General features: G+C 35.2%; 2 pseudogenes; one reads left to right on the top strand and one right to left on the bottom strand.

Moving 5' to 3' along the window:
* Nucleotides 1–291: 291 nt before the first annotated feature.
* LOC142535855 (protein NUCLEAR FUSION DEFECTIVE 4-like) lies at nt 292–2,888 on the top strand (annotated as a pseudogene).
* Nucleotides 2,889–3,198: 310 nt separating this feature from the next.
* LOC142535854 (putative inactive leucine-rich repeat receptor-like protein kinase At3g03770) lies at nt 3,199–6,176 on the bottom strand (annotated as a pseudogene).
* Between the last annotated feature and the right edge of the window lie 2,814 nt (nt 6,177–8,990).

Here is an 8,990-nt window from a genome sequence, read left to right as displayed (position 1 = left end):
TTCGCCATTTTTAGAAGGCATTGACCATAAAAATTGAAGAACTCTTGCCACCAATATCGTGTCATATGATATCAGATCAAATCAATCCAAAACTTCCATGATTTTCTCCTCGCTATTTTTGAATTTTCTTGGTTCCAAAGAGCAGTCTTAAAAAAAAACTATTATTGCATTTGCAGAAAACCACCCTAGGAAGCAATAGGGAAGATTATAGATTCATCTAAAGGTGTTTTTTCTGAAGGATTAATTAATTATGTGTTTTATGAATGATGGGATTTCTTCCTTTTTAACAACAGATGGCTCGTTTTCGTGGCCGCGATGTGGATACAATCTGTGCGGGAATTGGATATTTGTTCGGAAGCATTTCACCGACCATCAAAAGAAGTTTAAACTATAACCAAAAGCAGGTTGCGTGGTTGGGTGTGGCCAAAGACTTGGGAGATAGCGTAGGATTCTTGGCTGGGAGTTTATCTGAGATTTTTCCATTGTGGGGTGCTATTCTTGTTGGCTGTATTCAGAATTTTGTTGGATATGGGTTGGTTTGGCTTGTAGTCACCGGCCGAGTTCCTGTTTTGCCATTATGGACTGTGAGTATCGATTGTTATTATATTGATTTTCCTCAAACTATTGCTCTTGATTTGACCAAAAAATGTTTCTAAGATTGAGGCAGGATATGGGATACCATTTGAATTGTTCTTGATGAATTTGTTGCAGATGTGCATTCTTATATTTGTAGGAACAAATGGGGAGACCTACTTCAACACAGCTGCGCTAGTCTCTTGCGTGCAAAACTTCCCCAAAAAGCCGTGGACCAGTTGTGGGAATACTGAAGGGTTTTGCTGGGTTGGGAGGTGCAATCTTGACTCAGGTATATGCAATGATGCATTCCCCAGATCACGCTTCACTCATATTATGGTTGCCGTCGGGCCGACGATGGTGGTCATTGGTCTAATGTTCGTGGTCAGGGCCGGTTGGAGGTCACAAACAGATGAGGTCGTCGGATGGGTTCAGTTTCTCTTTTATCTACAGCATATGTCTGATCTTGGCTGCGTATCTGATGGTGGTCATGCTTGTTGAAGATCTGCTTGATTTGAGCCCAACTGTTATCACAATCTTCACTCTAGTTTTATTGTTCTGTTGTTGATTCCCATTGTTATCCAGTCACCTTGAGTTTCTCTCGGGACCCAAGGTCACCAGCAGAGGAGCCATTGGTACCCCATGAGGATGTCATATTCAGTGAGATCGAAGACGAAAAGCCTAGAGAAGTGGACTTTGCTTCCAGCTTCGGAGAGACGGAAGAAAATGGCTCAGCTCCAGGCAAGATTAGCCCAAGCAGCTGCAGAAGGAGCTGTGAGAATCAAGAAACCAAGGCCGCACCGGGGGGAGGACTTTACATTGACGGAAGCACTGATAAAGGCAGACTTTTGGCTCATATTCTTCTCTCTTCTCTTAGGTTCTGGTTCCGGCTTGATGGTGATCGACAACTTGGCCAGATGAGCCAGTCCTTGGGTACGACAATACCCATGTATTCGTTTCCATGATCAGCATTTGGAACTTCCTCGGGCGGGTCGGTGGCGGTTACTTCTCCGAGAATATTGTACAGTACTACGCATATCCGCGGCCTGTTGCCATGGCCATTGCCCAACTTATAATGGCGATGGGACATTTCTCTTTCGCAATGGGTTGGGCAGGGGCGATGTACGTCGGAACCCTTCTGGTCGGGCTCGGATACGGAGCACACTGGGCAATAGTGCCTGCTACCGCCTCCGAGTTGTTCGGACTGAAGAAGTTTGGAGCATTGTACAACTTTCTAACATTAGCCAATCCGGCAGGATCATTGATATTCTCGGGCATCATCGCCAGCAGCATATACGACAGCGAGGCAGAGAAACAAGCTCAACACGTGATCAGATCAAGCACAAAAGAAGCTCTAAAGTGCGACGGGGCGATCTGTTTCTTCTTGACTTCGTTGATCATGTCGGGACTTTGCATTCTTGCAGTTGTTCTGAGCATGATTCTTGTACATCGAACGAGGCCAGTGTATACTCATCTCTATGGAAAGTCCACAACTCGGAGGTAGTTGTTGTAGCTGCAATTTTTACATTGTGGTTTGGCACATTTAGAGGTTCTAGTAAGTATAAATTAAGAAATTTAATGATTCTGGTCTTCGTGATTCTGGATCAGGTAATTTTATTAAAATCTTAGCAGGAGCCCTCAATGGAGAAACGGCACGCAAGATAGAGAAGAAGCATCTAAGACCAAGAAGAGAGATGACGATGAAGATAACTGGGATGTTCCTGAAGGAGCCCTTGCCTAATGATCTCTTATTGTAGTTCCTGTTCTGTGTGATAGAATATTGCTGCTCTCCCATCCTTTCTGGAGGGTTTCAAGTATATGTAACTTGTCATGATATTTTTCTTGTAAGTTTTACCCAAACTTTACCTTCTGCATTCTTGGTGATGAGCATATGATGTTTTTGAATTTTGCTTCTGTATTACTTCGTTGTTGACGTTTTAATGGCATAGTTGGATCTGCTTGTATGCACACTCTCTGCACAAGGGCTGGGGACTTTTATCACCACATATCCAATAGAAAGATTATTGTCCAAATTCAATTTCACTGGATAATATCCCAAAAGTTCCAAACTGAAGTCGAAAGTTGCTCTTTTATTTCACAAAACAAGATAATTTTATAAGTCTCTATGTGCGACCTATCCCGTGTTTTTTAATCTAAATACTTTAAGCCTGAAGATTTACAAGATCTTGAGAAATCCTACCGCCCCAAGATGTAGCAGATAGATTGAGATACCTCAATCTTGTAAAGGACCCGAAAAAGTTGGGAATTGAATTGTTCATGACTCAAGTTTGTTTTTAAGTCCACCTCAAAATTGGGCCTAAGGTTGGCGCTTCTTGAGACTCCCCTCAATCCTCATATCGGGACCTGAGGTTCGAGTATATTAAATGCATAATTGTATAGGTAAGTTCCAAAGTCATACTTCTCACAACAAACTCAAATCACTATTTGATTCTTCTGTTTGACAATGGAATACAAATCCTTCTCCAACATATCGATACTTACTTGTTTTCTCTCTACAATCTCTTGTCGACACGATATCGAGTCCCTCTCATCTGTAACTTCATGGATCCTCTATGTATATTTGCACAATGACAAATTCAGAAGAGGACAGCTAGTTATCTGAACTGAAACTATGACTATGTCACACTATCTGATTTCTGATCAGCATCAGCAGTGGCCTGGACCTGAGCAGCATATTGCGAATTCCAGAGAACGTCCTCAAACGACGGCCTGTTCGAGGATTCGGGTGATATACATTTCTTGGTGATGGATATCACAATGGACAAGGATTCTTGCGAGCTGGTGTTCAGCACTATTGGATGCACTATTTTACTTCTACCATCTTGGCTGCTGAAGGATGCCTATCACATGGAAGCAACAAGAGATGAGATATTTGCTTGGAACTACCAAGGGATATATTGTTACTACATTAAGATACCATTACATTTAGCATAAATGCTTCTTTGTTTTCACTTGCATCAGGACCTACAAGCGTTTCGAGCAATACGATCCCAAAGTTGTAAACATCGTCATCTGGCTTTTCCACGTGCCTGAAACAGACATCTCTAGAGATTAATCACAAACTAACAGAGGAATTTGCATAAAGGAATCTTGAAAAGTATGTTACTGCTTCGAATTGTTTTCGATGGTCATCAATAGGAAGCACAGTTATCTCTCAACAACACGAGCTACTAAATTTTGAGATGCAAGAGGCTAAACTGGTTGTGTGTTCTCAATGAGAATGTTAAATACAATGTTCCTTACTCTGATTTCTCAGCATCTTTTTTCGCCTACAAAACAGAGATTGTACGAGTTAGTCATAGCTCACACAACCTTAACATGGTCTGAATATCGAAGGAACCATACCTCAGGTTTTTGAGTTTCATGAACAATTATGGGCATTCCGTAATCGCTGAGCTTTGCTATCTGATGCTCGTCAAGCAGTACATTATTCGTCTTCAGCCGATTGCTGAATGAAGAGGGGATCACCCCAGTATGCAAAAAAAGGACAGCCTTGGCCACATCAATTAGCACAGCCAATCTGTTCGACCATTTCAGAACCTTCACCGGGCAGGTTTCTTGCAAGAACAAGCAATTCAACTTAAGACTCCATCATATAAACTACCATTACTAGTTTTAAAAACAAGACAGATACATGGTCCAAATATATTTGGAAATAATCACATGATGAAACATAAACAGATTATGCATACATAATATTTGTGCAATATGGCTTCAAATAGATCGCACTCCGTTGTAACAAGATCGAAACTCATGGTAGTGAACTGTTGTATAAAAAAATGATTAAAATGGCTAATCACGTATTTTAGTCAGCAACAATCCTATCAAACTCTATTCAATAACCAAAAGAAACAAAAGACTCTATTGTGTGTTCAACCAGCATTTAGTTCCCATTATACAAGTTAGGCAATGACTTCATCCTCCAAATTGAGACGAGGATAGTGCCTAAAATAAAAGTACCTGAAAGATGAGAATGTAAGTTCCCATTTGGAATGAATTCGTATACAAGGAACAATCTATTCACAGTTCCATTTTCCTTGATTTCTACTTCAACACAATGACCCAGAAGATTAACTAGGTTGGGATGACGAAGTTTTGAGAGCAAATCCAGCCTCAACTCGAGGTTCTGAACATAGTATTTTCTAAATAAAGTCAAAGATCGTATGGCAACAAAGGCACCATTTTCTAACTCTCCTTTAAAACCTGCAGATACGAAGGTAGAACCCAGAGGTAGTCAAGAACTAAATTTTAATTCCAACAGAACTAAACCAGGCACAAGGATACCTTTCCAATAGTGCTTTCACCCAGATACGATGATTGCTCGAACTTCCCTGTGGCATACTCCAGTTCTTTTATGGAGAACACCCTATATACAGAAGCAGCAGGGTTAGCATTTTCGCTGCTGGCGAAATTAATCCTGTAGTACAAAAAAAGAACCCATAAAAAGACATTAAAAAGATTATTATACTATAAGGATTACAGATGAAATTCTCCAATATAGAAAAAAGATAGAACACGAAAGCATGGTGGGGATGCTTCCATGATGTTTGTAATCATTTCCACGTCTAGTAAATTCTTAATTTGCTTATAAAACCACCTTCAAAAGAGCATGATACGGCATAAAATTAAATGTAACCAAGCTTGCTGGTATTTGCAAGAGTCGACCTGATAAAGCGCAAAACTAAATTTGACTAAACTTACGAGCATTTTCAATAACTTCAGTTGAAATCCCTGACCGCGCACCCTCTTGCACAACCTTTGGTGAAATATGCTGAACTACCGTCTCCTGTACAACGTGTCTTTTACAGAATGTGACATATCCATCACCCAAGAGGATGGCTACAATAATGGCAGTTCCACTAATAACACCAACCACTACGGCTATTGCCTGTCTCGTAAATAGCCTTTTCCCACTAGCAAGGTCAAATTTCTTAATGAATCCAACCACTCAGGAAATGTATCATTGAAAAAGTTTCCATCCAAAGTCAAAGTCTGAAGCTTTACCAACCTAGACATTTCAGATGGGATTGAACCATAAAAGAAATTTGAACTCAAATTCCAAAGCTTTAAGCAAAGATAACCGATGAATTTTATCAGGAAGTGGCCCCCAAATCCCCAAAGACACTAAGCTACGGACCCTTAAGCTGGACAACCTTGTCAATGTAGTAAATAAAGAATCAACAGAGAAACTCTGAGACAAGGTTTGATTAGGTACTGCAAATCCACTGAACTCGCTGATCTTTGCAGGCTTAGCTCCAATAATCCTGAGTTCGGTGACAGAATCATTCTCACATTTAATGCTCATTTGCGGTGGGGAGGACGAGCTACACAAATCACCATTGCTATTTTCCAGAACAGTTAATACCACTGGGTGCTCCAAATGCTTCATCGGCTGGAGAAGAATCTCCGTGTCTTAGCTTCGCAACTGATGAGTGGACCTTGACGCAAAGAGAACCCATGAAACAAACACCAGAATTAAATAAGTTGAACACCCCATTTGCAAATTTCACCCAGTCAAGCCAGGGCTAACAAGAAATAGAAAACAAAAAAAAGACCCATAGATAAGAGTCTTTCCATAAAGAGCTAAAATTACATATTCCAAAGAGACTAAGTGGTTAATCTATACATCTATACTCTGTACATATTATAAAAATGTGAATCAAGGTCAAAGTTTTTCTATTGTATATTGTCAACTTTGTCCTTAGTTTGTACGTACAGGAAAAATTTAGTGAGTATGTTTTTGTCAAATCAGTTATTATGATAAGGATAAAATTGTCAAACTACATTTATGTTAGATAATGATTAAGTTGCCAAAAAAACCGAAACTTTATAATTCTTTGATTTTTATTTTCTTGCAGATGAATTGAACAAACTTTTTTCACAAAAAATATTAATTTGAAAAGATTGAGATACCAAAATATATTGGTTTATTTGCTTACAGATGAAGTGAAAAAGAATTTTTTCACAAAAAAACTTATTTGTAGATTTTTTCACAAAAAAGTTAATTTGCAGAAGATTAAAATAACAAAATTCTTTGTTTTATTTTCTTCTATACATATTATAAAAGTGTGAATCAAGGTCAAGTTTTTCTATTGTGTATTGTCAACTTTGTCCTTAGTTTGTAACGTACAGGAAAAATTTAGTGAGGATGTTTTTGTCAAATCAGTTATTATGATAAGGATAAAATTGTCAAACTACATTTATGTTAGATAATGATTAAGTTGCCAAAAAAAACTGAAACTTTAAAATTCTTTGATTTTTATTTTCTTGCAGATGAATTGAACAAACTTTTTTCACAAAAAATATTAATTTGAAAAAGATTGAGATACCAAAATATATTGGTTTTATTTGCTTACAGATGAAGTGAAAAAGAATTTTTTCAACAAAAAACTTATTTGTAGATTTTTTCACAAAAAAGTTAATGTGCAGAAAATTAAAATAACAAAATTCTTTTGTTTATTTTCTTCTATACATATTATAAAAGTGTGAATCAAGGTCAAAGTTTTCTATTGTGTATTGTCAACTTTGTCCTTAGTTTGTACGTACAGGAAAAATTTAGTGAGGATGTTTTTGTCAAATCAGTTATTATGATAAGGATAAAATTGTCAAACTATATTTATGTTAGATAATGATTAAGTTGCCAAAAAAAACTGAAACTTTAAAATTCTTTGATTTTTATTTTCTTGTAGATGAATTGAACAAACTTTTTCACAAAAAATATTAATTTGAAAAGATTGAGATACCAAAATATATTGGTTTTATTTGCTTACAGATGAAGTGAAAAAGAATTTTTTCACAAAAAACTTAATTTGTAGATTTTTTCACAAAAAATTTAATTTGCAGAAGATTAAAATAACAAAATTCTTTTGTTTTATTTTCTTCTATACATATTATAAAAGTGTGAATCAAGGTCAAAGTTTTTCTATTGTGTATTGTCAACTTTGTCCTTAGTTTGTACGTACAGGAAAAATTTAGTGAGGATGTTTTTGTCAAATCAGTTATTATGATAAGGATAAAATTGTCAAACTACATTTATGTTAGATAATGATTAAGTTGCCAAAAAAACTGAAACTTTAAAATTCTTTGATTTTTATTTTCTTGTAGATGAATTGAACAAACTTTTTTCACAAAAAATATTAATTTGAAAAGATTGAGATACCAAAATATATTGGTTTTATTTGCTTACAGATGAAGTGAAAAAGAATTTTTCACAAAAAACTTAATTTGTAGATTTTTTCACAAAAAATTTAATTTGCAGAAGATTAAAATAACAAAATTCTTTTGTTTTATTTTCTTCTATACATATTATAAAAGTGTGAATCAAGGTCAAAGTTTTTCTATTGTGTATTGTCAACTTTGTCCTTAGTTTGTACGTACAGGAAAAATTTAGTGAGGATGTTTTTGTCAAATCAGTTATTATGATAAGGATAAAATTGTCAAACTACATTTATGTTAGATAATGATTAAGTTGCCAAAAAAACCGAAACTTTATAATTCTTTGATTTTTATTTTCTTGCAGATGAATTGAACAAACTTTTTTCACAAAAAATATTAATTTGAAAAGATTGAGATACCAAAATATATTGGTTTTATTTGCTTACAGATGAAGTGAAAAAGAATTTTTCACAAAAAACTTAATTTGTAGATTTTTTCACAAAAAAGTTAATTTGCAGAAGATTAAAATAACAAAATTCTTTTGTTTTATTTTCTTCTATACATATTATAAAAATGTGAATCAAGGTCAAAGTTTTTCTATTGTGTATTGTCAACTTTGTCCTTAGTTTGTACGTACAGGAAAAATTTAGTGAGATGTTTTTGTCAAATCAGTTATTATGATAAGGATAAAATTGTCAAACTAGATTTATGTTAGATAATGATTAAGTTGCCTAAAAAAACTGAAACTTTAAAATTCTTTGATTTTTATTTTCTTGCAGATGAATTGAACAAACTTTTTTCACAAAAAATATTAATTTGAAAAGATTGAGATACCAAAATATTGGTTTTATTTGCTTACAGATGAAGTGAAAAAGAATTTTTTCACAAAAAACTTAATTTGTAGATTTTTTCACAAAAAAGTTAATTTGCAGAAATTAAAATAACAAAATTCTTTGTTTTATTTTCTTCTATACATATTATAAAAGTGTGAATCAAGGTCAAAGTTTTTATTGTATTGTCAACTTTGTCCTTAGTTTGTACGTACAGGAAAAATTTAGTGAGGATGTTTTTGTCAAATCAGTTATTATGATAAGGATAAAATTGTCAAACTACATTTATGTTAGATAATGATTAAGTTGCCAAAAAAACTGAAACTTTAAAATTCTTTGATTTTTATTTTCTTGTAGATGAATTGAACAAACTTTTTTCACAAAAAATATTAATTTGAAAAGATTGAGATA

Source organism: Primulina tabacum, unplaced genomic scaffold (genome assembly GCF_025594145.1).
Source record: "Primulina tabacum isolate GXHZ01 unplaced genomic scaffold, ASM2559414v2 Contig1146, whole genome shotgun sequence".
In the NCBI taxonomy this organism is placed as follows: domain Eukaryota; kingdom Viridiplantae; phylum Streptophyta; class Magnoliopsida; order Lamiales; family Gesneriaceae; genus Primulina; species Primulina tabacum.
Note: the sequence above shows the minus strand (reverse complement) of the source record. Positions and strands in the feature narration are given on the sequence as shown.